At 41.9% G+C, this 25,893-nt stretch overlaps 1 long non-coding RNA gene across 1 annotated transcript in view; it reads right to left on the bottom strand.

Moving 5' to 3' along the window:
• Positions 1-1,977: 1,977 nt before the first annotated feature.
• LOC309609595 overlaps positions 1,978-25,893 on the bottom strand; it is a 105,189-nt gene continuing 81,273 nt past the window's right edge. Inside the window, exon 3 of the long non-coding RNA XR_014233499.1 lies at positions 1,978-3,771. This is a non-coding gene — a long non-coding RNA (uncharacterized lncRNA). The remainder of the gene's footprint in view (positions 3,772-25,893) is intronic.

Below are 25,893 nucleotides of genomic sequence, written 5' to 3'. Positions count from 1 at the left end.
CTCTTCAGTTTTCTGGAAGAGTTTATGTAGAATTAGTATTATTTATTCCCTAAATATTTGGTAGTGATGCCACTTAAACTTGGGATTTCTTTATGAGAAGGTTTTTAACTACAAATTCAATTTTTAAAATACATATAGTGCTAAGGAGGCTATATATTTCTTCTTTTGTGAACTTTGGTAGTTTGTGTCTTTCAAGGAATTTATCTATTTCATCTACATTGTTGAAGTTATTGACATAGAATTGTTCAACATATTCCCATATTATCCATATCTATAGTATGCTTCCATTTCTCCCTTCCTAGCCTTTATGATATTGCTTTTATCCATTTTACTTATACGTATGCCCCATAGCACATAGCTGTAATTTTTGTTTAAATAATCGAATATTTTAAAGGAGTTTAAATAATAATAAAATAATCTATTTCCCCAAAGTTTCCATGTATGGCTCTCCTCATTCTTTTGAGTAAATCGAAATTTTCAGCTGGTAACATTTTCCTTCTGCTTTCCTTTAACATTTCTTATACTGAGATGCTGCCGGTGATAAATTTTTTCAGCTTTTAGGTGATTGAAAAAGTCTTTTTTCCTCTCCTCCTCCCCCACCACCCACCTTGGCAATCACAAGTCTGTTCTCTATATTTGTGAGTCTGTTTTTGTTTTGTAGATACACTCATTTGTGTCATATTTTAGATTCCACATATAAGTGATATCATATGGTATTTGTCTTTCTCTTCTGACTTACTTTGCTTAGTATGATAATCTCTAGGTCCATCCATGTTCCTGCAAATGGCATTGTTTCATTCTTTTTCATGACTGAGTAGTATTCCATTGTATATATATACCACATCTTCTTTATCCATTCATCTGTTGATGGACATTTAGGTTGTTTCCATGTCTTGGCTATTGTAAATAGTGCTGGTATGAACATAGGGGTGCATGTATTTTTTTGAATGATAGTTTTGTCTGGATACATGCCTAGGAGTGGGATTGCTGTATCATATGGCAACTCTATTTTTAGTTTTTTGAGGAACCACCATACTGTTTTCCATAGTGGTTGCACCAATTTACATTCCCATCAACAGTGTAAGAGGGTTCCCTTTGAAAAAGTCTTTATTTCACTGGGTATAAACTTCTAGGTTGATAGTTATTTTTCCTTCAGTATTTTAAAGGTGTTTCTCCACTGTCATCTTGCTGGTATTGTGTCAGATGAGGAGTTTGTGATCTTCTCTATCTTTGTTCTTCTGTATGTGATGTAGTTTTTCTAGAGCTGTTTTTAAAGATTTTCTATTTATCACTACTTTTGAGAAATTTGATTACCATATGTCTTGGTGTAGTCTTCTTTATGTTTCTTGTGCTTGAAGTTCATTAGGATTCTCAGATATGTAGAGTTTTTAGATGCCATCAAATTTGGAACTTTCCAGTCATTTCTTCAACTATTTTTTTTTTCTTTCTCACCAACCTCTCATTTGGGGACTCTGATTAGAGGTATAGTCGGATGTTAAAAGTTGTCTCAAAGCTACTGAAGCTCATCATCTTCATTTTGCATTTCATCTTGGATTGCTTCTATTGCTATGTTTTCAAATTCACTAATTTTTTCTTCTGTAATGTCTAATTTTCTATTAATTCCATCCAGTGTATTTTTTTTTAATTAATTATTTATTTATTTATTTATTTTTTGGCTGTGTTGAGTCCTCGCCTCTGTGCGAGGGCCCCCTCCAGCCACGGCAAGCGGGGGCCACTCTCCACTGCGGCGCGCGGGCCTCCCACCGCCGCGGTCTCCCCCGTTGCGGAGCACAGGCTCCAGACGCGCAGGCTCAGCAATTGTGGCTCACGGGCCCAGTTGCTCCGCGGCACGTGGGATCCTCCCAGACCAGGGCTCGAACCCGTGTGCCCTGCACTGGCAGGCGGACTCTCAACCACTGCGCCACCAGGGAAGCCCCATCCAGTGTATTTTTAAAAAAATATCAGACATTGTAGTTTTTAGCTCTAGTTGTTCAATTTTTTGTATTTGTTTTTCATATGTTCTATATCTCTATTTGGGGGGCTTTCAGAATATAGTTATAATAACTCTTTTAATGTCTGTGCCTGCTAATTCTAACATTTGTGTCAGTTCTGTGTAGGTTTTAATTGATTGATTATTCTCCTCATTATAGGTCACATTTTTCTGCTTCTTAGAATGCCCATTACTCTTTTGTTGAATGCCAGACATTGTGAATTTTACCTTGTTGGCTCCTAAATATTTTTGTATACCCATAAATAGTCTTAAGCTTTGTTGTGGTATGCAGTTAAGTTTCTTGGAAACATTTTGATCGTTTTGTGTCTTGCTTTTTAAGACTTGTTAGCCTGGACCAGAGCAGCATTTAATCTTGGTAATGTGTCCCTTCGTACTGAGGCAAGACCCTTCTAACTACTCTACCCAATACTCCATGAATTATGAGGTTTTTCAGTCTGGCTGGTGGGAACAGACACTGTAACTGGTCCTTTGTGAGTGTTGAATACTTTTTTGTTAATGTTTTCTCCAATCTTGGACAGTTTTCTCATATACATAAGCTGATCAGTACCCTGCTAAATGCTCAAAAGTAACCCTCTACAGATCTCCAGAGTTCTCTGTGCAGCTCTCTCCTCTGACCCAGGTACTCTATCCTACAAATTCAAGCTGCCTTGGCAGTTGTTTGAGGCAAGAAGGGTAAATTTGATCCCTGTCATTCCATCTCAGCCACAAGAGGAAGCCAATAATTTATTCTGAAATTATTTCAAACATACAGAAAAATTTTAAGACATGTACAGAGAACTCCCATATTCTCTTTACCCAGATTTCTCAATTATTAACATTTTACCACATTTGTTCTACCTCTCTCTCTCCATATATATATATATATACACACACATATATATATTATCATTATTCTTTTTTAAACCATTTAAGCAGTAACTGCAGGCCTGATGATTCATCACTCTCACTTCCTCCAGTGTCTATCTTTCCAAAACAAAGACAGTCTCCTACACAACCACAGTACAACCAAAATCAGAAAACAATATCAATACAACTCTACCATCCAGTTCACAGAACACTCTCAAGTTTTTCCAACTATCCCAACAATGTCTCTTTTTTTCTGGTCCAGTAGCCAATCCAAGATCATGCATTACATTTAATTGTAATGGATTTCCAATATCACTCAATCTGGAATCATTTTTTAGTCTTTCCATCTTTTCAGTCTGTAGATATTCCTTTACCTGAGTTTGTCTCATGTCCAGAATCAGGCCATATTTTCTGTGCAGGAAAAGGCTATGATATGCTTTTCTTGGGATATCACATCAAGAGACACACAAGGTTAATCTGTCCCACAACAAGGAAGGTTATTGTTCACTGGGTCAAGTTGATATCCACCAAGTTTCTCCACTATAAAGTCACCATTTTTCCTCTTGTGACTGATAAGCATTTTGTGGGAAGATATTTTGAGACTGCACCAATGTTTAGCTCCTAATCGAACCTCCACCCACCAGCCTGACATCTGTGGATGACTCACGCTGAATCCATAGAACGTGGTCTTAACATGTAGCTCATTTTGTTTTCCAAAGGCATCAGCTACCCTGACAGAAGATCAGCTATTCCAGCAGCAACAGTTCTAATCTCTGTTGAAGACCAATATAAAAAGAAAAACCATACCTTAGAGAAGCAGTTCTTTTCATTTAACAATCCATCTATCCAACTCTCAATCCATATATCATCCATTCACTGAGTAAGTATTGAAAGTACTTTTACATGGTGCCAGGCTGTGGAGATTAAAAAAAAAAAAAAAAAAAGACATAAGACACAGTGCTTATATCTAATACGCTCCTGGTTTTTATAGGGAAAATTATGTCAACAAATAATTACAATTCAAGGTGATTATAATACAACAATGTATTGTAATGCAGGTAAGTATTAAATATGTGGCGTATCAGAGGAACATAAACTTTATTTGCATATAAGAGAAGGTTTCCTAGAGAGGTAATATTGGAGCTGGGTCCTTTAAGGTGAATGGGAGCTTGGCACATATTTGATGAGAGTGGGGATAAGTAGTATGTTCCAGTTAGAAGAAACAGCATGTGATAATGTAGGTATAAAAGCATAAAGTACAAAGGACACAGAAGAAGTTCACTGTCCGGAAGAAGGGAGGGTGCAGGAGGGAAGGGGGATTGGTGGCAGGGCAGGAAAAATTGAGACGGGGCCAGCTTGGTACAGGACCAAACATGCTAAGGAGTCTGGATTTTTTATTCACTAGGGGTTCCCACTAAAAGTGCAGTTTCCCGGACCCCATCACAATGTTATTTAAATTAGAATCTCTGAGGAAAATCTGGGAGTCTGTATTTTAACAAACACCTCAAGTTTGGAGATCACTGCTATAAGTCAGAGGGTGCTACTGAATACTTTAAAACAGAGTGAAATAATCAGATTTGTGTTTCAGAAAGATGACTTTGGGACTCGCAGAGGATGTCTTGAAAAGGGGAGCAGGTAGACACAAACATCTGTGGCAGTAGTCATAGCACTCTCCCAGTTCTTTCCAACACACAGATTGCCAAGCCCTGTCTTTTCTGGAGATGATCTTAGCTGAAGTTAAGGAATTTGTGGAAGGGACTTGATCCAAGCTGCCAGCATTGCCTCATGCCTCTGAATTGGTCAGGCTAAAAGGGTAATCCAGACACAAAGATGCTCCAGAGTGGATTGTTAGATTACACTGGCCAACAAGACTTGCCAAGTGTCTCATTATTGAACTCATTTATTATTCCATGTTCAATAGTAGGAGTGTGGTGGTTATGGTTGATTGGCACTTAGCATCTATTCCACTCCCCTTCCAGTGTAGCGACTTTCAAACTTTTTTTTAAAGAAAAACGTATTACATTGCAATGCAGTATATGCATATGTGTGTGTTGCACAAAACATAACTTACCCTTACTAAGTTGATGCCCTCTGAAATTTTTATTCTATTTTATTTCTTTCAGTGCTTTCATGATTCACTAATGATGAGTCCTGATCCCCAGAGTGAAAGCCATTGCCGTAATGTGCTTTCCTGTATAACAGAGGCTAGAAAGCTAAAGACTGCATTTTCCACCCACTTCAGCTAAAGTTCCAGGTGTTTTTGGCTCTGCAAACCCAATGCCCTTGTATTGCTTTTGCTATTTCTGCTGGCAAGTGTGTCATGGAAGTGTTTGGTCTTTCTTGGCAATGACAACAGAGGTTTAGTCATTAGCATAGGTGCTTTTCACAGGTATCAAGAAGAAAAGCAAGGGGTGTCCATTTTTGCTGGTGAAGTTTGTATCAGTCACAGAATGGTCTGGAATCTGCAGCATTCGTGGCTTTGTAAGCATGGTACCTTCTTACTCATGTAAACTTCTGATTGCAGTGGCTTCAAAGTCAAGGCGGTGACCAAGTTCTGAGTGGTAGGAGCTGCGTGGGTGCCCAGTACTGTGGTGGGACTGGGGAGAGGGGAGGAAAGTTACCAAAAGGTCCCCCTAGAGACTGTCTGCCCTTCCAACGATCTACATGACACTTAAAAACCTGCAGTAAATCTCTACCTAGAGAGGATTCTGTTCTCTACAACAGAACCCTGGACACAAGTAACCAGTCCCGCTGAAGTACTAATGAAGTACTAAGTCACGGGTGCTCAGGACTTGCCTAAGCCTTCACCTGTCAAACTTAATCTGGGTCCAGCCACAAAAATGAATGAAGGACAACTATATCTAACAGCATGGGCAAATCAGAAACAGAAAATTGAATAAAAATAGCAAAACACACAAGTATTTTGTTCTGTTTATATAAAGTTTAGAAAACAAACAAATTAAACCATATTGCTTAGAGATCCATATTTAAGGAATAGATCTATTAAAAAAAAGAGGGGTTTACCATAAAAGTCAGAATGGTGGGCATGTGATCATTAAGGGTCATGGAGAGACTTCTGAGGTGCTGGCTATGTTCTATTTTTTACCTAAATGGTGATTTCGCAGGTGTTTGATTTATGTACTTTTCTATATGTGCATTATATTTTACATTCTCTCCCATACACAAAGGATGAAAAATTGCAACAATAAACAAAAATTTGAATTGGAATTCATACAACTTACGATCATCCAGTCTTATCTACTCATCTGATGCTTGAATCTCCCCACAACATTTTCTGTCCTCTGCTTGACCCCTTCTGAAGAGCTGGAGTTGCGCAGTTGTTGCTCATGAGAGCAGTAACACACCCAGGCAAATAACATTTGAGTCTCCAAGCATTATTGTCATGTACCTGTGACTGTCCACCCTCTTCCCTCAATTCCCAGCTGCCAGGTCACTGAAGACCATATTTAAAGACCTCAAAAGGATCCTCAAACCTAAATTGAAACTTAGCACCCTCAGGACATAACTTCCTTCCCTCTGACCCTTGGGTAACATAGCTTCTTTTATTCAGCAGGGAGATATCTATTTGTTATTTGTTGTTATTATTATAAGAGCCAAGACAGCAATGATCAGTACCAAAGCAGAAAAAGAGATACATAACATATGGGTTACCTTGGAGTATGAGTTGCTTTCTTTTTCAAATGGTCTGCTGAGTTTGGGAAGGGGAATTGGGAGAGCAGAAATGAGAGGTGAGACGGAAAGAAAACTCCACCTTCCCTGTAGCCTTATTTCATATTTTCTGATTTTACAGGATGACCTGGTGAGTTGAGTAGGTAAGAGACAAGAGTCCTGGATCTAAATGATCATCCAATGAAGGAAAAGTCACAGTATAAAGGTTTCCACTTCTCCAGTCTTCAAGGAGAGATACAGTGTATCTGGGGTGTGGGGACTAAAGTCAGGATTAAATGTTAATACCTGAAATCTTTTCAAGCAAAAGGTGCCATGTCAACTTCAAAGTATACATGTGCCTTATGAGGTGAACTTTTTGTTTTTAAAGAAACATAGCCTCGAGGCTTCCCTGGTGGCGCAGTGGTTGAGAGTCTGCCTGCCAATGCAGGGGACACTGGTTCGAGCCCTGGTCTGGGAAGATCCCACATGCCGCAGAGCGACTGGGCCCGTGAGCCACAACTACTGAGCCTGCGCGTCTGGAGCTTGTGCTCCGCAACAGGAGGGGCCGCGACAGTGAGAGGCCCGCGCACCGCGATGAGGAGTGGCCCCCGCTCGCCGCCAACTAGAGAAAGCCCTCGCACAGAAACCAAGACCCAACACAGCCAAAAAGAAAGAAAGAAAGAAGAAAGAAACATAGCCTCTGCAGGAAAACTTTTCCAAAATTTTTTCACCTTTTCCTGGTGCTTCATAATCCTTAAAAGATTTTTCAGCTGATAGGAGATTTCTGAAACAATGGGCATGATACATAAGGATAATATGTCTTTTGTTTGTCCAGTAAATATTTGCTGAATGAATCACAATGAACAAATTAAAAAAATTATAAAAGAATAAATCACTATTAGAAATTAGGTGGCTCTTTTTTGATATATACAAAAGTTACCCATTTCCATGAGAATGACTTCTGAGAATTACAGGTAATGATTCTATTACAACAAAAGACAAAAAAGTAGCGTTGCCTTTCTACTCCATGCAGGCAAAGGAAAGTTGAAAAGTAAAGCCATTATCTGGGTAATTCAGACAAAAAATCAACTATTGAGGGAAAGGAGGCCCTTTTTTTCCTGGCCCAAATTCATTTGAGCCATCCAATAACTTGACCCACTAGAGTGGAATTTGGCATTCAAGAGGCTTGTCTTGGCTCGTTTCCAGTGGGTTTTAGTTACTGAATTCTTTAAAGGACATTGTTCAAACATGGTCTCCCATGTAACTGGGTTCTAAGGCATGAGCTGCAAGAACCTTGACATCACCACGTGACTCCAGAGTATTCTTCCATTGGATCAAATTATGCAGAAAATCACTCTCATTCCAGTTTACGTTTCTGGGTTAGACAAAAGCAAAGTGGATTGCCCAAGATTTGCTCCACAGTAATTACATGCGAATACTTGAAAGCTCTGCCTGAAAAGTGTGTTAATAAATATGATCCCCGTTCCTAGATGGTGTAGATAGAAGCAAATGGGCCAAAGGTGACAGTTATTTGGCAGTACCTCACTCAGTACCCCTGCCTGCCACGTTCTTGGTTCCTCTGAACGCACCTTTGATTACTGAAAGAATTGTGTTGATTTCATGAATGGTAGAAATCACGACACTTGAACTGCCCGCCATTCCAACCTTCTTTCATGACTCTAATGTGCTCCCTGAACACTTATTTAACAATTGGGGGAAAAAAAACAAAAAACAAAAAACACAAGGATGTCTTGCAGAGAGTAACCATGTTGCAGAAATAGCAACGGTGGCCTTTTGCTTGCTTTCCTTTGCTGGCCATGCCTGAGCAAGGTTTTTTGTAAGATGACCTGGAGTTGGGCATTCTGCCCACGTGCACACCTGGCAGCTCGAATCTTCCTATCCTTGGGAACTCGGATACATGCTGAGTTCCCATTTTCTTTGACTGCAAAACAGACAAGGACCAGCTGGTTAGTGCTGACACGGCTCGCACTACTGGCGGGAACACTACTTAAGTGTTCTGCGTTTGCTCATTATTTATCAATGGGGAGATATTTCTCCAGAGAAAAGCATGTCCTTTGTCTCCTGATGGAAAGTCCGTTCTTCCAATGGGGGATGTCCTAGAAAGCAAAAAAATTGGTAATTCATTTCCCATGTGTGAGTCCCACATGTAATTCTCCATGTGTAAGTTTTCATTTTAAAGGTTCGAATTCAAATATAGGAAATGAATTGTGGCCCTAGAAATACCAGACACTTAACTTTTTCCCATAGCAATATGATTTTTAATAGCTGAATATGCCATCTCTCCTTGAACAGGTTGCTTTTATCACCAGTTTGAAGCATAGATTATTGTTATAAGTACTATTAATATTTGAAGATAACTTCACACTGGAAATAATTTTTAACATCCCCTGCCTCAAGGCACCAAATAATGCAATGCTGGGTTTAGTGTGTTCATGTAGGCAAAGAGCTTTCCTGTGTGGCTACGTGGACCTCATATGAACCTGCAGGCTCTGGGAGACAGAAAAGTGGAAAATCAAACACTAATAAAGTGTAGCGAAGGCTCTTCTGATGTTCCAACATTATGTGGGATAACATAAAAAATGTAATAAAGGAATTTTTTATCCCTTTACCTGAAGTTAAAAGCTCCCAAGCTCTCCTTCTTTTCCTCCTCTTCCTTTTCTTCTCTCCCTTCCCTTCTCTGTCTCCTTCTCTTCTCTTTTCTTATTCTTTTTGGTCTTGTTAGATCGAATATCAGGGTCTCTTTGCTCTTTGAATTATTCATGTTACTCCGATTAACGTTGGATTCATATTCATCCAAAGAAACTTATTTTTGCTTAAGTTTTCCAACCATGAAACTAACAGAGCATGATGGAAATGTAACTGATACTTAGCTATTGTCCTGGAAATAGATCCCATTACAATTATATGTAAGAGATATTTTAAAATAACTGTAAAACAGGAGGGATATTTATGCTCTTCTGAAGATGAATAGACTTATTTATAGGTAGAGAGACATTCCAGAAGATAAGCTAAAATTAATCATATTGCTGAAGTTTTCAAAGAGGTCAGAGTCCAAATTAAATATAGAAGGGCAAACCGGTTTCTTCCTCTTGCGTATTTTAATGAAGACTAGAGAGGCTAGAGAAATATTTATATTCTTTTATTCATATTTTCAGGATTGCCTCATGTCTCGATTTTTTTCCCAAATCTCTCATTTAAGTGAGGGTACTTCAAAGTGAATATGGGTATTCTCAACTCCTCATATCTTAAAAAAGAAAAAAAGGAAGAATTACTAGGGACTGGAAATTTAAAAACAACAGATGTACTAAAAGTGTGATTACTGCCATGAGTAAGACATACGGGGGAGTGCCACCACTTTATGTAGCCTTGGTTGAGGGCTGATTGTATCATAGAGAAACTGGAGCCCCAGAGCCATGCTAAGACCATCTCTAGGAAATGACTGCTGATTTGCCTTGGAGTGAAAGAGATAAGCTGTTTCTCTCTAAACATAGCTCTCTAACTGCTTTGTGGTTAACAAGATGCCCTGCTAAGAACTGTGGGTAATTCATTTAAGGCTGAATATTGAACTGTGATGTGTGATGAGGGAGGAAACTGAGCTCCCAAACACTGGCTGCATTACTCTGAAGGAACTGAAACGTAGAGAGGGCCCAGCTCTTTGCCTTCTCCACAAAGGGGCGGACACACGTGAGCTGGACTCCAGAATCCAAGGTCAGAAAGAGACCCCCAACAGTACCACATGGGCTGAAGTGACATCGCTTCCATTCTGGCCCCAGATTTTTTTTTTTTTTCCTTCACAGAGCTACATACTTCAGTTGTGATGCCTTAAGCAAGAAAGCAATGTCTTCAGACAGTGGCTGAGATAAGAAAGACTAGGTGAAGCTGAGTCCCAGGCACAATGGTGTGCATGTTGATATCACTGAGTTATGAACTATTTCCTTTTAATCCAGTTTCAAAAGATGACTTCCTCCATATGCAGTTAATTCCACATATAACTACAAGGAACTGCATATTTTCGAACAGTTGTGTCATCAGTATGAATGTTTAAACAATCTCTGTGGTCTTTTTCCCACAAACTGATTTAACATGTATATAAAAAGGCTTTTGGAATGAGCACTTTACATTTGCTTCTCAAACTTCAGCGTCTGTTTTTAGTAAATATTGAAGATGAAACTTCCCCCATTCATGCCTGGAGCACTGGCCAATTGCAACTGAGGAATGCAGTTCTTGGGCTTTTCATGAATAAAATTCTCTGGTTGTGAACCTAGTCTTTCTCAGGCCATGTCAACAGGACCACAACTGAATGGATGTGAGATAAAGCACTCATGGCAGTTGGTTGAACTGGCTACAGATTATTCTAATTAATTTCAAAAGACAGTGGGCTCCACACAGACCGGTTCAAATCCTGACTCTGTACAGGGGGGACCATGTATCCCTGTGTGTCCATAGTGGCCCCAGTTCACTCTTAATGCTCCTGTGTAACCATTAATAGTGTCCCTTTCAAAAATGTCCCAGTTTAAGCTAGAATGTATATGATAGCTCTACGAATAGCAAAAGCCATTTTAGATCTCTGTGCCCTTGCTTTTTATGGGTGCAGCAATATGTTTTGGGGCTCTGGTCCTAGAGACCCATTTTATAGGCCAAAATCATCAAAATTGATCATGAAAATAACTTAGGGTAAACTAAAACACAACTACACACGTGACATAATAAGTTATTGACAAATTAAGGTATCGTTTTTCTCCCCACATATTTGTTTTGTCTTCTTCTCTCGTTTCAAGTAGGAACCAGTCCTTTGTGTGCTTCCTTGCCTCAGGGATTTTTGCAGGACGGAAGGCAGATGCCCCTGAAAAGTCTGTGGTTCTTCTTGTGTTGTTGCAAAGGCCTACGGCCACTGAAGAAATAAAAGTGCTCCAGACTCTAAGGAAGAGGGATGAGGCTTTGGAGGGCAGAGAGTCAGAGAGAGAAGCTCTTCATCTTAAGGAGGTAGAGGAACAAGACTGCAGGCTCTGCAGAGAAGGTGAGCAGAGGAGGTGGCGACTTAAAACCGGAGCAGGATCAGCTATGCAATCTGGGGGACTCGGTGCAAAATGAAACCATGGCGGCCCTTGTTCAAATTTCAAGATGGCCACAGCAGAGCGCTAAAACAAATTCAGGGCTCTTCTGAGCATGAAGCCCTGTGAAACTACACAGTCATATGGCCATGCAGCTACCCCTGCCCAGAGGAGATGGCTCCTTGATGTGCCTAGAGGCACCCTCTGCAAAGTCCCCTAATCCCAAGTGGTGCTGCCAAAATCCAGGGCCCCACTGTGGGCTCCACAGAGCAATAACAATGGTACCTTAAAAGACTGGAGAGTAGAGCCCCTTCCTCAATTGTCTTCATTCCAAGTAAACCTTCTGGGTTCTGGTGTGACTCTCGGAAGGAGAGGGGTTCCCAATAAGGATGAGATAGCAATTCTTGCCATCTCAGAGGAAGGATGGTGCCTGAGAGTCAGAAAACTAAGCTGATTTAAAGAAAGAAATTGATATGTTTTGCACACTTCAGTTTGTGGACTAAAATTTATTCCACATATGCTTTTACAAATATTTAAGTTTATAAAACCAAATGTTTAATATAAGATCCACATTGTAAATATTCCTTTGAGAGTATTTTTCTGCATGGACTGGAATGGCTGAGCTTCTTAAAATGTAAGTCCATAAAGTGGAGGGGAAGATGCCTGCTTTCTTGGTAAACCTCCCTGAAATACCCACAGGCTTTCTTCACCACTGCAAGGATTTTTGCTCTGCATTTAAAATTCAGATTGTTTGTCTCAAACATTTTCCTTATCCATTTCATGTGCAAAAATGCTCTGAGAGTCACTGAATGGTAGGTTCTGTGGGATGAGAAGTGCCATGGTTTGGGTTCACTGATAGTATATGTGAACATCTTATTTATGACAGTAAATGTTTTTTAAAAAGTTGTTATTCTCTGTAATAGTGTGTGATATTTGAGCAAGTTACTTAACCTGCTCTCCTTATCTGTAAAATGAGGATCATACCTACCTCTTGGGGTGCTATCAGGACTCAATCAGATGACAGAGAGAGTACCCAGCATATATGAAATGCTAAACGGTTGCTGAGTCTTGGACATGACTCTGCCATGTTAATCACACAATGGTGACCCAGTTTTTAGTTCATGGGCTACCTCAAGCTTTTGTTCCCCTCGTTGTAAATGAGAGAACTTCTACCCACCATGAAGTTCCGGGAATTTTTTTGTTTTAACAGTAAGATAATTGTCTTCTCCCCCAAAACACAAGTTAGCACCAATCTCCTCAGATGCCCGTGGACCACAGAACAGATTATTTCATGCTGCTGCCAGCTACTTCTGGCCTTGGGCAGATATTGGATCATTGAGGATTAGAATCAAAAAGGACCAGAGATCACAGTCTTCAGTAGTGACTTAGAAACTCCTGGGGGCGCCCAAGGGGCTCCCAAGAACATGTGGTCCCAGACACCTCCTCCCCACTTGCCAGAGCAAACTCCAACTGTATCTGTTTTACACATTGTCCATCTAAGTAAGATTTTATTTAACAAAAGGGCACAGCTAAAACAATAAATAAATAAAAAGACCCTTTGAAAATCATGGATGTGCTCCAACCCCTGCATTTTAGAGTTGATGAAATTTAGAACTAGAAGATTGTTTTAACCAATATCACCCAGCTAGTTTGTGGCAGAGCCAGGAGTACACTGAGGTCAGCTCCCAGTCCTATGCAGTTTTCATTCTAGCAGGCTGCTTCTTGAAGAAAGATGGAGATGACACCGCAGATGTTGTAGAGTCAAGATTTACATCTTACAAATCAGATATATCAAAACAGTAGCTTATGTATTTGTTTTCTATAACAGATTTAACCTCACTCTGAAGCTCTCATTCCTACAGACGGCAGAAATAAATTTGCTAAACAGCCTCTTTCAGGGTGAAAAAAAAGGGGGGCCGTATTCATGCAGTTCAACCATTGAACTTCCCTATCAGAGACAATTCTCTACCTTCTGAGGCTCTCCCTTCTCCCTTCTTCTCAAGATGGCATCTGGATGTTGGAGAAGTTTATGGACCCTCATGGAGCAGGAGGAGGAATGTGTAACTCGCAGGTTGTCTTCCTCTGCAGGCTCCTGCTGTTCTGCAGCTGAGGTAGGACTCCTCTCAGTCTTTGGGCATCAGATTCTTTGGGCATGTATCCTCCCTACATGTGCTATGTAAGTGTTTGCAGCTGGTGTAATTTGCGGTCTGCTCTCTCCGCATGGGCCATCTATGGTGATAGCTCTCAGGGAGCTAGGCCATCTCTCCCTGGGAAAATTCTAACCAGGGTACCAGTGCCATGGGAAGGCCATCTTCAGAAAGGAACTGACTGCAGTTCAGGGAAGCTCCTCTTTATCAGCCACCTAAACAACTGAAAATTAACTAGAGTTTTGAATACCTTCTTGTCTTAACTGTTTTTTGAAGTAAAAAAATTAAAAGCAGACACATAATTACTTTAAAACCTTGGTCTTCTTGTTAAAGACAGCAGAGTAAAAACGCTTATGCCATTCCTCTTCCTAAAAGTCCAGTGAAAACAATAAATGGAACAAAAATAGAAGGAAAAAAATCTCCGTATCATGAATGAAGCAAGGAAACAGCTACAATCCCAAACCACAAACTATGAAGAACACCTGCTAAATATTGGGGACATAGGTGGGGCTGAGGGAGGCCCTTAATGCTGACAAATGCCTCCTTGGATCTCAAACAGGATCTATATTTCTCTAAAATTAAGTGAGGCAGCCCTAAAAAGTCAAGCCAATGATCCTTTGCTTAGAGAGGGGAGGTTGAAAGATATGAATGAGACATGGGAGAAACAGGGACTGTCCTTAAGAGATACTGAGTTATAGAGGCTACAAATTTTTCACTTATTTGTACTTTTCTGAGTTTTTGGACAAATTTTTATGAGTACTATTTACCAAAACAATAGCCATTCTAACAATAAGTAAAAGCTAAAATCAAAACAACAACAACCCTTTGTGTGTAAGAGGGTTAAAGGATAATTAACAGCTACCTCAGAATTCTTCTTAGGGAGGAATAGTCTTCATTATAATTTCTTAATAGGTTATTGAGTGTAAAAAGATAAATCAGACCCAGAGTCTGGAAGAAGAGGGGAGAATAGAGTGAAGGCTGAATTGTTCTGCATTCAAATATGGGCACAATTAGTAGGGTGAGATGATTACTCTTGAGAGGTAAGCAGGAAGAGAAGGATCAAGGGACCGAAGAAACAATAGGAGGGGAGGGCGGAAGGTAGTGTTAGAACCTGAGTTAGCAGAAATGGCCAAGTCTCTCTAGTCTTGAGAATTCTGAGGTTTTTAAGTTATTTGCATTACTTTGAAAAAGACCTTGGCTTCCCTCTGCCTTCTGCTACACCCACAAAGATCTTGGTTTTTATTGATTGATTGATTGATTGATTTGATTGATTTGGTTGGTTGGTTGGTTGGTTGGTTGGTTGGTTGAGTAGGTATTAAGGGAACCAAAGGGATGAGACAGCACTTCTGGGTTGGAGATGATCAGCAGAAGTATGAGCTCTGAATCAGAGCTCATTAGGGAAGCCACAAGCTCCTCTCACCTCCACCTCCAGCCCATCCACTGCCTAATCCAAACTCCTTCCCCACAGCTGCAAAGGGGTTTGAGCCACTTTCATTTGCACCTTAACTGTCCTCTGGATTAACTATGCCATAGATTTGGGTTGAAAAGGAGAAGGATGGGGCCACTTTGATAGAGCCAAAGTAGGTGGGCATGACAAGGAGCAGTGAAGAGGGGCAAACAGAACAGAGAGATCACCATGGTTTCTGTTCACAGGTGACCGTTCCCCATCTTGAATGGCCACCTGTATCCTATCCACACACCCACCCTAATTCTCTCTAGACCACTTCCTTTCTCCCAGTTCATCAACCACATGTTCAAAAAAAAAATGTCCAGGGGTTTCCCTGGTGGCGCAGTGGTTGAGAATCTGCCTGCCAATGCAGGGGACACGGGTTTGAGCCCTGGTCTGGGAAGATCCCACATGCCACGGAGCAACTAGGCCCGTGAGCCACAGCTACTGAGCCTGCGCGTCTGGAGCCTGTGCTCCGCAACAAGAGAGGCCACGATAGTGAGAGGCCCGCGCACCGCGATGAAGAGTGGCCCCCACTTGCCGCAACTAGAGAAAGCCCTCACACAGAAATGAAGACCCAACACAGCGATAAATAAATAAATAAATAAATAAATAAAAAGAGAGAGTACACGGAAGGGGAAAAGAAAGGCTTATTTAAAAAAAAAAAAACATCCAACAGATGAGAAAGAGGGTAACACAATGATTCTCACTAGTATCTGGAGCCCCTTTAAGATCTCAGTCCTTGCTAATATAGCTGAATAATATTTTGAGTCCAGAACACATTTCTTCTCATTCTAGGGTCTTTCGTCTTCAGAATAATCTTCTGTTTTAAATAGTAAGGACTTATAAAAATACGTATTTTTTAAACTGTTATTTACTGAAAGCCCAAACCTCAAAGATGAGTCATTTCCCAACACACTCGTTATACAGCAGTGGAGAAGAGACAGGATAACCAAGATTTATAAACTTTCAGGTTAAAAAGTAGAAGACTAAGAAACACTCAGCAGTCATTACGCAACAGCAAATAACAAATCCGGCTGAAGAGACAGAGCAATGACTCCCAGTCCACTTACTTGGTTGGTGATTCTAGAAACTGCCCTCTGGGGTAATCTCCTTGTAAATTATCCCATATGGATTCATCCTGGGTAAGTAACAAAGAACATAGCTTTTTGGGGGGGATATACAGATTTCATAGACTTCTTCCTGCTGGTGTGGACCTAGAGGCCTGAGATTTGTTTTCAGGGTAAAATCATAGGTGTTCACCAGGCAGACTTGAGGCATCTTTGACAATGTGGTTTCCTAAAAATCTCAGTTGGCTTCTCTTCTCCTTGCTTCCTGTCAATGGCAAGTACATGTAGACAATGGCCAAAGATCCTGTGTGAACAGCCTTTAAACCTGAAGATTTCCTCCTGTTCCTTCTGACATCAGTCATCTGTCCTTTCCTAGTCCTTCCTCAATGCCCACTTCTTCGAAACAATTTGAAATCATAGCTTCTTATGGTGAGACATCCACTGAACTTGAAGTTTTCCAGTGGGTCTGAACAAGATGTCTTACAGAGAGCTGTTAATTAATGGGAGAAAAGCATGGGGTCTTACTAGCTAAGGTGACTACTTTGAAGTCATGGTTTCTAACTACTTCTTTGGGGGATAAAGAAGCAGGTGTCTTTGTCAGCCTTTCAAAGCTCCACATCATGGGGCTTCTCTCTATCTTAGGTTGTGGCCACAGTTAGAGGGTCCCTACAGAACTGGCTAATTTTAGTACTTGGTGCATAACAAAAGACACCTTGCCTCCTTTGCCGAACTGTGCCCCTCATCCCCAAGCTCAATTCCACATTTTCGAGTCTGATAGATCCTAGATTTACCCTGCTTTCATGGACCAATTTTTAAAATTAGTTTCTTTTCTTTTTCCTTTCTTTTCTCTTCCTTTCTTTATTTTCTTCTTTCTTTCAGTTGCAAACTAGAGAATCCATCCACACTGGTTTAAGCAGCATTTATTAAGAGTTATTAATAGCTCCGTGACTCAGTGGGAGGTGTGGAGAAGAAGAAGCACAAGGCTAGGCTCCTAGGCGCACAGAAATGACCGGACGTGGCTGCTGCTGCCACCACTGCTCTTCGCCGCCACTTTCACCTGCAACGTGGATGCGCAGTGGTCAGAACCCAGTCTGTTTCCTCGGGTCGCTAACATCCAAACCAGAGTTTCACGTGGGTGTGCTTGATTGGTGGACCTTAGGTCACATGCCTGCTCCCTAGCTGCGTGAGATGCTGGGAATTTCCTCCCTGGGAAAGTAAGAGTAACAATGTGGGAAACTATGAACATGTAGAGCAGGGGTTTAACAGAATGACAGGGACCTGCTAAAGAAGATTTTTTTTCTAATGAGCAATTTGCTCCTAAGAGCCCCTGAAAGATTCAGGCCTTAGAGACCCTACATACTATAGAAAGGGAGGGTGGAGCAGGAGGCTGAAACATGATTTGGTTGAAGACCTGTGGAAGGTAGACCTCTAGGTTCCCTCATCCACACCCACGCAGCCAGGCATTTATACTTCCGCTTGTCCCTTCCTCCCTCCTCTCCCCTTAGAGGACTAAAAGTTTCTTCTCTGTTGAAGTTCCAGACTCGGGATACCAGGCCTAGAGGAGCGCAGGGCCAAGGTGCTGGCCTGAAAACAAGAGATTAAGTTAAATTCTCTTTGCTAAGTGTGGGAATAACCTACTTTCAAAACCCCAAGTGACGCTTTCAACCATCTCTAACTATACCCCAGCAGCAGGCATTCTAGGAAACTCCACTCCGGTCTCAGGCATCTTTGTTGGGCTGGGAAAGGAGAATGGAGGGGGTTGTGATGAACATCTGCTTCCAGGCTCAGAACATGTTTGGGAAGGTGTTCTCGTTCTCTTCTCTTCTCTTCTCCCCAGAATCTATTTTTTGCTAGTCCTGCTATTTCATTCCTCAGCATCTTATGAGGCTCCCAAGAATGTCCTGGACAAGTCAAGGAACAGGGCAAACCTTATTCATTTCTAGTTTAAGAAATGACTGAGATGGTGTCTGAGTTGTATCTGGTTCTGTTTCTACCACGGGTGAACTGGACATCATAGAAAGACACAGCTAGATGATCAAGCACAGTATCTTTTTTTAAAATTAATTTTTATTGGAGTGTGGTTGTGTTACAACGTTGTGTTAGTTTCTACTGTACAGCAAAATGAATCAGCCATATATGTACATATATCCCCTCCCCTTTGGACTTCCTTCCCATTCAGGTCACTACAGTGCATTGAGTAGAGTTCTCATTAGTTATCTATTTTATACACAGTATCAGTAATGTATATGCAAGCACAATATCTAATAGCTAAAACAATCACATTTTTATTCGTAACTAAAATTTAGAATCTTATAGTAGAGAAAAGATGGCTTTCCCAGGTTCAAGTGCCCGGGAGCCTGACACCACATGCCATCTGCTGGTGTTAAGCTGTATCGCGCGGCAGTGACTCCAGAGGGAACAAAGGGAACTCTCATCTCCTTGGGAGGGGGAGGCTCCCATGGGCCCTCTGCTACAGGTTTTAGACGTGAACAAGTCCAGACCATGACCTTGAGAGGAATCAGGAAAATAAGGACTACTTTATTTTGGCATGTATCTCAAAATTGTCATCATTCACATAAAGTTCATAACCACAAAGACATTCCTACTTATTTTCTCAGGTGTTATGAAGCTTTGACATGGGAAGAAAATATCACTTCTAGAGGCATAAATTAGGCTGATTCAGAGTGCCCTGATGTTTACAACAATCCTCCTCTCAAAGAATATGGCATCTTCTTAAGGAACCCTGTCTCAGACTCTGTACCAGCCCAAGTGTATGCAGTCTTGCGTCCTACCCAATGATCTTCCCCGGGCTCCAATCTTTGTTCACTGCCGGGGCGGGGGAGTTCAACAGCTGCCAGATAACAGATAACACAACTCACACCCTTTTCCATAGAAAATATCACTAAATAGCCTTAATTAATGGGTCCCAATTTTAATTTCTTCCCTCTTCCTTGTATTAAATTGCCTTTGATCAAAGTTAGTTTATTTGAGCAACAAGGGCCTGGCCATCTCATGGTGTGCCTGGTATGGAGGCCCCTGGAATGACCTTGTATGGTGACAGAAGGTTTACTCTCAGGGTTTACTCCCCACCTTTTATGAACCAAAACACACACACACAAAAGTTTCCCTCACAGGGCACACATTCATATTTGAGGCAACAATCCAGTCAAATGAGTGGCAGAAAAATAACACCATTATCCTTACATATTAAAAATATTCTTAAGTCCAATCACGGTTTGCAAGTTGTAGCACCAAATAGTCTATAGATGCAAAAAAAAAAGTAAATATAGTATTGTCATAGACCCTGTGATTCCAGATGCCAAGCCCATCAGCCTAGAAGTGGAAGAAATTTCTGAGTCTTGCTCAGCCAGAGCACTTTGACAGCACACATTCACTGGCGGGTATAAAACTAAAATATCCAATGGATTCTTTCCCTTACATTTTGCACAGTGAATACAATGAGCTGTTAATTGATGAAGCAGTTGGCTTGGCACCTGCCCTGTTTCCTGCAAGGACAGACAGGTCTAGAAAACACCACCAGAAGGATTGGGAGTTGGCGGAGAGGGCGGTGGAGGGCAGGTGGTAGTATATGGGTCATTTCCAATCCTCCACAAGTCATTGGGGGAAACTTCGACTGGCCAGCGTCTTTGTTCCGCTCTGAATATATGGTCACCCTAATGGCCAAGGTGCAGATTCCAAATTCTTGGGTCAGGTTTTACATTTCGGCCTCCAGGTACAGAGAGAAATTGGTAGGTAGGGTGGAGAGGTATTGGAACAAGTCTGGATATCCTGAAAGCTGAGTTCTAGACCCGGGGTTGCCTGCAGTTAGCTGAGACCTTCACAAGTTGATTTATCTTCCCAAGCTTCCATTTTCTCATCTTGCAATTCCTACTCTTACTTTCTTGTCACTCCCCCACCCACCCCTTTCCCCTTTACGAGCTGGGGAAGGGGAAGGGGAGCAGTAGCAGTTCTGTGAGCCCCCTCCTCAAGGTGCTAGAGGAGTGAGCTCAAGTTCCACGCGGCAACTTTGAAATACACATGCCTGGCCCTCCCCACCCCTGAATTCTGGCCAGCCCTTCATTTGTCCTCTCCTCTCTCACTCTTTTCCTTTTTCCCTCCCTTGTTTTCTTGCCTGTCCCTCTCTGTCCCCATCAGCAACCTCCTTTTCCTGGTATCTAATCAATCCTCCAATTCTGTTTCACTTCATTGGCCTAAGAGGCTATGTTCCCCTGGCTATGTGTTATTTCTTTTCTTTTTTTTCTTTTTTTTTGGTCACGCCACACGGCTTGTGGGATCTTAGTTCCCCGACCAGGGATTGAACCCGGGCTCTCGGCAATGAAAGCACAGAGTCTTAACCACTGGACCGCCAGGGAATTCCATATGTGTTATTTCTTTTAAAAAATATTGTATGTATGGGTAGCTGGACTTACTGCAGAAATTTTGTAAGATGTAGAAAAGCACATAATCGTAATAATGATGATGGGGAGGAGAAGGACAGCTAAGGTTCATGAGCACTTGCTGTTTGCCAGGCAATGTTGAAAGCACTTCACAGGTACTCATTCATTCAACACCCCACGAACCCCACGAGATAGGTACCGTTATTATCCCCTTTTGGCAGGAAAGGAAACCGAGGCACAGAGAAGTTAAGTAACATAAAAGAGAATGCTAAAAATTACCCATAAGATCGTGCTGAGAATAACTATGGATAACCAATACGGAATCCTTATTATCTGAATGAATGGAAGGCCACTTGCCTCACGCATGCATTTATTCTTTCAAAAACCATTTTGCCACAACTGTCCTGGAGCCAGTTGTGGATTGAAGGACCTCTTCTGATAACTGATTTTGAGGCGTGGCCTTTTGTCATGGAATACAGAGGGAATTTCTGGCCAGTGGAAGAAGTAGGCTGAAATCCACTGCCATCCTATATCCCTATTCCCAGATCCAGCCGTACCAGAGACAAAAATCCAAGCAAGAACCCAGGGTCTTGCCAAGAGCCAGCTTTGGAATTGAGGGTATTAAAAATAATAACCCAAAAGCAGCCGCTACTTCTGCTTGGAAGCAGTCATTTCAATGACTGACATATGTACTAGAGGAACAAGTGTCATCTTACTAACAGGCTCTCATTAGTGATGGCAGCAACTATAAAACACATACACACCATGCACTTTTAATGACATGGGAAAGTGCTCATGATGTGTCAGAGGAGAAAAGAAAACCACAAAACAGAATGTGTGTGTGTGGTATGATGGCAAACATTCTTTAAAAAAAAAAGGGGGGGGCCCATATGCATTGAAAAAATACTGGAAATTTTTTTGAAAAACAAACAACTTAGTAATCCCGCCTAAAGAAAGGTTATATGGGATTTTCTTTTCTTTTAGTTCCCCAAATTTCCACAAAGAGTGTGTATTATTTATAGGCTCAGAAAAAAAGTCAATAATATTTTTTTAAAGCTGTACAAGTTGATTAACAGTTGAAAGTCAACATATTATATTCAGATGAAATTCAGAGTTCCTAATTATCTTTTAAAAGGGAAAAAAACTAATATTTACTTGCTAATCATTTTGTCCTACATTGCCTGATGCAAGCTTCATAAGGCTTTGTAAGGTCAGTAGTCTATTGCTGCAGAGGCATTACGTACTGTGAGCAAGATTACTTGACTGTTATGGGGTGGAATGTCCAATTTCAGCTGACTCCCAAACTCACATTGTTCTCCAGGCCAATGGAGTTCCACCATTTTATTTTCTAACACAAGCATAATAACCTACTTTCATCTGTAGCTCTTTGAAGCAATGATGGAGAGTAAGAATGGGAAGGGAGGCAGGGGGTACATCTCAGAATCTGCTGAAGGCTCCCAGGTGATCCAGATCTGCTCTTACTCTATCCTCTGTCCCCCAAGGGTGCAAGGGTGCAGTATTATGGGGGGGAAACTGAGTCAGCAGCATGATTTCCAGGATAGTGAGAAGGCCCATCACATCAGCAGACTACCTCTCTAGAGACATCCTTTGGCTTAAGATTCTTTGTGCCTTTAGCTAAAATGCAAATGTCTCTGAGCATAAGATTGCCTTAAACGATATCACTCCTGAGTATAAATAAGTTTGTCAACTTCTCTCCCAAGTGGTCGAGAGGATGATTAGAACACCCAGAGAAAGACAGATACACAGAAGACAAGAAGGGCATCGAAAAACCACTAGAATCTCCATGCCCTTCTGCATACTCCTGCCTGCCAATGGCTGGCCTTGATTATAATATTTAGGTTTCTGTGTTTATATCCTGTCAAGGGAAAGCAGAATATCACATTCTATCAAGTCACTTGAAAAGAACCACTGATTTACAACTCCAAGGCACTAACAGAGTGTTTGATTTAAAGAAGTGTATCTTTGTAACTGTAATAAACACACCACACTCCAGAAAGTCTGCAGATAGCTTCTCTGTGAGTAAATGGCGAAGAAGAACTAGGACTTGTTTATATTTCTTCCCTTTCCTAAGGGTTATCAGGGCCTTTTTCATCACCTTGGAGGGAAAACAAATGATCAAAAGATGGATGACCCCTCGTCCCTTCCATATCTCCTTCTTGGTATGTCAAAAAGCTTTCCAGCAAGTCAGGGCAAGCTAATTATTTTCTTCTAATCAATCAGCTATTTTAATGATGTATGACACTCCTGATCTATCAGTACCATTAAGATAACGTCTGCTGTGTTGGTCTGCAGCTAGTTTACAGACACTTCACTAGCCAGCGTGGACCCTCCAAAAATCCAAATGCATGTTCGTCTGGGCCTCAAGAAGGAAAAAAAATCAGACCTGGAATCAGTGCCTAGGTGGAGCTGATTTGAGGAATTATTGAAATGCAAGGCTGCCCCCCAAAGCCTACCACAGAACCTGAAATTTCCACTTGTTCCTCTGAGTTTTTTCTTGGTCTTCAGAAGTCATTGTTAAAATTAAAAAACAAAAAAACCTTCCCTGAACATAGCTAGGTGCTACCATCAGAAATCTTTGTCAGAGCAGCTGCCTTTAGCAGAGAGCAAAGACGCAGAAAGAAAGATCCGGCATAGAGTCTAAGTGTCCCAGCTCTACCATTGAAGGGAGGCATGAATAGAAGGTAGAACATGAGGGTCCTTGGTAAAGGCATGGAAGAGACAGTATTCGGAGTTAGGAAATCCTGACAGGGGCATGGACCTGAGTCAATGAGAACAAAATCAGTTTTGCTGCTTAGGTGGCGTCTAGCCGGCCCTTCAGCCCCTCGGGTCCTAAACAGAGGCTGCTCCTCATTCTCCAGGGCCTGAGTGCACAGCTATGGGCCAAGCAGAAGTATCCTGGTGGCCGGCAGGGAAAGCAAGCACAGGAAGAAGCAGGCTGGCCTCAGCCCTCCTAACAAACAGCCTCACCCCAGGACTGGCCTCTCCTTCTCCTCACTTTCTCTGCGGTTCAGAGGCACCTCCAACAATCTCAAGAAATCAGATGGGGAAGTCTCTGGTCTCGGTCTCCCCAGCTGACAGTGGCCCTGGCCAGATGTTGCACCGGAAGCCTTCACACACCTCTCCCATTAGGCAGTAATGGCACCCGGGCTGCAGGGGGAGGGGCACCAGGCTGCTGGGCCCCAGCTGGCAAGCAGCTTTTGTTCTGGATGACTTCAGCTTGAAAATCTGCCTTAAGAATGGTCTCCTCTCAAAGGAAAGGAAAACCCTAGTGAGGCATGGACACAGGCTGCTTTCACTTCTGAATGGGGCCTGCAGGGAGGGGAGGGGGGGATCCCATCCTCTCTGTTCATAGACAGCTCTTTGTTCAACAGGAGAAACAGATTTTGGACACCACCACCAGCCCTGCCACTTGGCAGGAGCCACCGGGGCTGGCCGGCTTTCCCCGCGCTCTGTCTTTTTCTATGGAATGTATAAAAATCTGTAGGCTCCTCACAAATGTGTATCATGTGACTACGGCATTCCAGACGCTGGTGCTGGAGATGCAAAGGGGAATAAGATGTGCTTCCTGTCCTTAGACAGTTCACTACGGGGGGAGAGGGGTCCAGAGATATAAACATGCAGTCACAATATGGTATCGTAAACACTAATAAAGATCTATATGGGTAGTGGGAAGACACAAAAGAGAGACGAGAAACAGCTTCACAGAAGAAGAAAGGGTAGTGTTGGGTCTGGAAGCAGAACGAGCGGGAGTTTAAAGATCAGGCAAGGGGAAAAATGCAGTCCTGACAGAAGGACCTGCATGTGCAAAGGCAAGGAGGCACTGGGAAATTGTGCCCCATATCATTGCCTGTGTTCTCGGTAAGAAATAAGAGGAAAGATGGGACTTCCCTGGTGGTCCAGTTAAGAATCTGCCTTTCAATGCAAGGGACACGGGTTCGATCCCTGGTCAGGGAACTAAGATCCCACATGCTGCAGGGCAACTAAACCCACGTGCTGCAACTTCTGAGCCTGTGTGCTCTGGGGCATGTGGGCCACAACTAGAGAGCCCACGTGCTGCAACTACTGAACCCATGCACTCTGTAGCCCACGCACTGCAACTAAAGAGCCCATGTGCCACAACTGGAGAGAAGCCCACACACCACAACGAAAGATCCGGCATGCCGCAATGAAGATCCTGCGTGCCGCAACTAAGACCTGATGCAGCCAAATAAATAAATAAATATTTTTTTAAAAAAAGAATTAAGGGGAAAGAAATTCAAACATTTATTTATCCCTTTGATAGATATTTGTCGGATGCCATCATATGTTTCAAGCACTAGGGTATGGTGAGTAAACGTAAGTGGATTTGGCTCTCCTGGAGCTTATAGTTTAGTCATGGAGATAGACAATAAGCAAATAAGCAAGTACGTAAATTACAAACGAGAGCAGCTCTTTGAAGGAAGTAACCAGAGTTCTATAGCAGAGAAAAGGAAAGGTGGGTAGGTTTGCTTTAAATGGGGTGCCAGGGAGGAGTCTTGGAGTTGTGGGGGAGAATCATCTAGAGAAGAGCCTTTGAGGTTGAGGACACAGCCTATGCAAAGGTCCTGAGGCAGGAAGAAGCTTGAAAATTTGGGGAAGTCAACAAGGCCAGTGTGAATGGAAGGTAGGGACAGAAGGGAAGGGGAGGAGATAACCGTTAAGATCTGAGGGGCCAGATCATGCAGGGTCTTTTAGGTCAAAGCAAAGGGTTTGAGGTTTCTTCCAGGTACAAGGAGAAGACACAGAATAGTTTTAAACAGGAAAGAGAGACATAATATGAATTTAGCTAGAAAAAAACACAAAGTCTAAAGTAAAAATTAGGGGGTCAATAAGGGAGCCTTTGTCCATGGCCCCATAAGATGGCGGCTCTGTAGCAGTGCATATGGAAGGAATGACGGATTTATGATATTAATTTGTCATTCCAGTTCTCTTTCCTGTCTCACAATACTTTCTCTTTTTTTGGAAGTCATAGTTTAAGCACTCTGAGAATAGTATACCACTTGCCTTTACCCTTCCACTATAACAAGTACTTGACACATGTCGTCCTTGATCTAGAAAAGAAGGAAGATTCCAGTCCAATGGCCTTTCATCCCAAGAGACTCTGGGAGCTTCTCTGGCCTTCTTTGTTTATCTTCTCTGTCCAACCCTGTCCAGAGCTCCCACCTCAGGCTGGTTTTAGAGAACTGGGCATAGAG

This window comes from Balaenoptera borealis, assembly GCF_965194805.1.
Source record: "Balaenoptera borealis genome assembly, chromosome: 13".
Classification (NCBI taxonomy): domain Eukaryota; kingdom Metazoa; phylum Chordata; class Mammalia; order Artiodactyla; family Balaenopteridae; genus Balaenoptera; species Balaenoptera borealis.
This window is presented reverse-complemented; position numbering and strand designations above follow the sequence as displayed.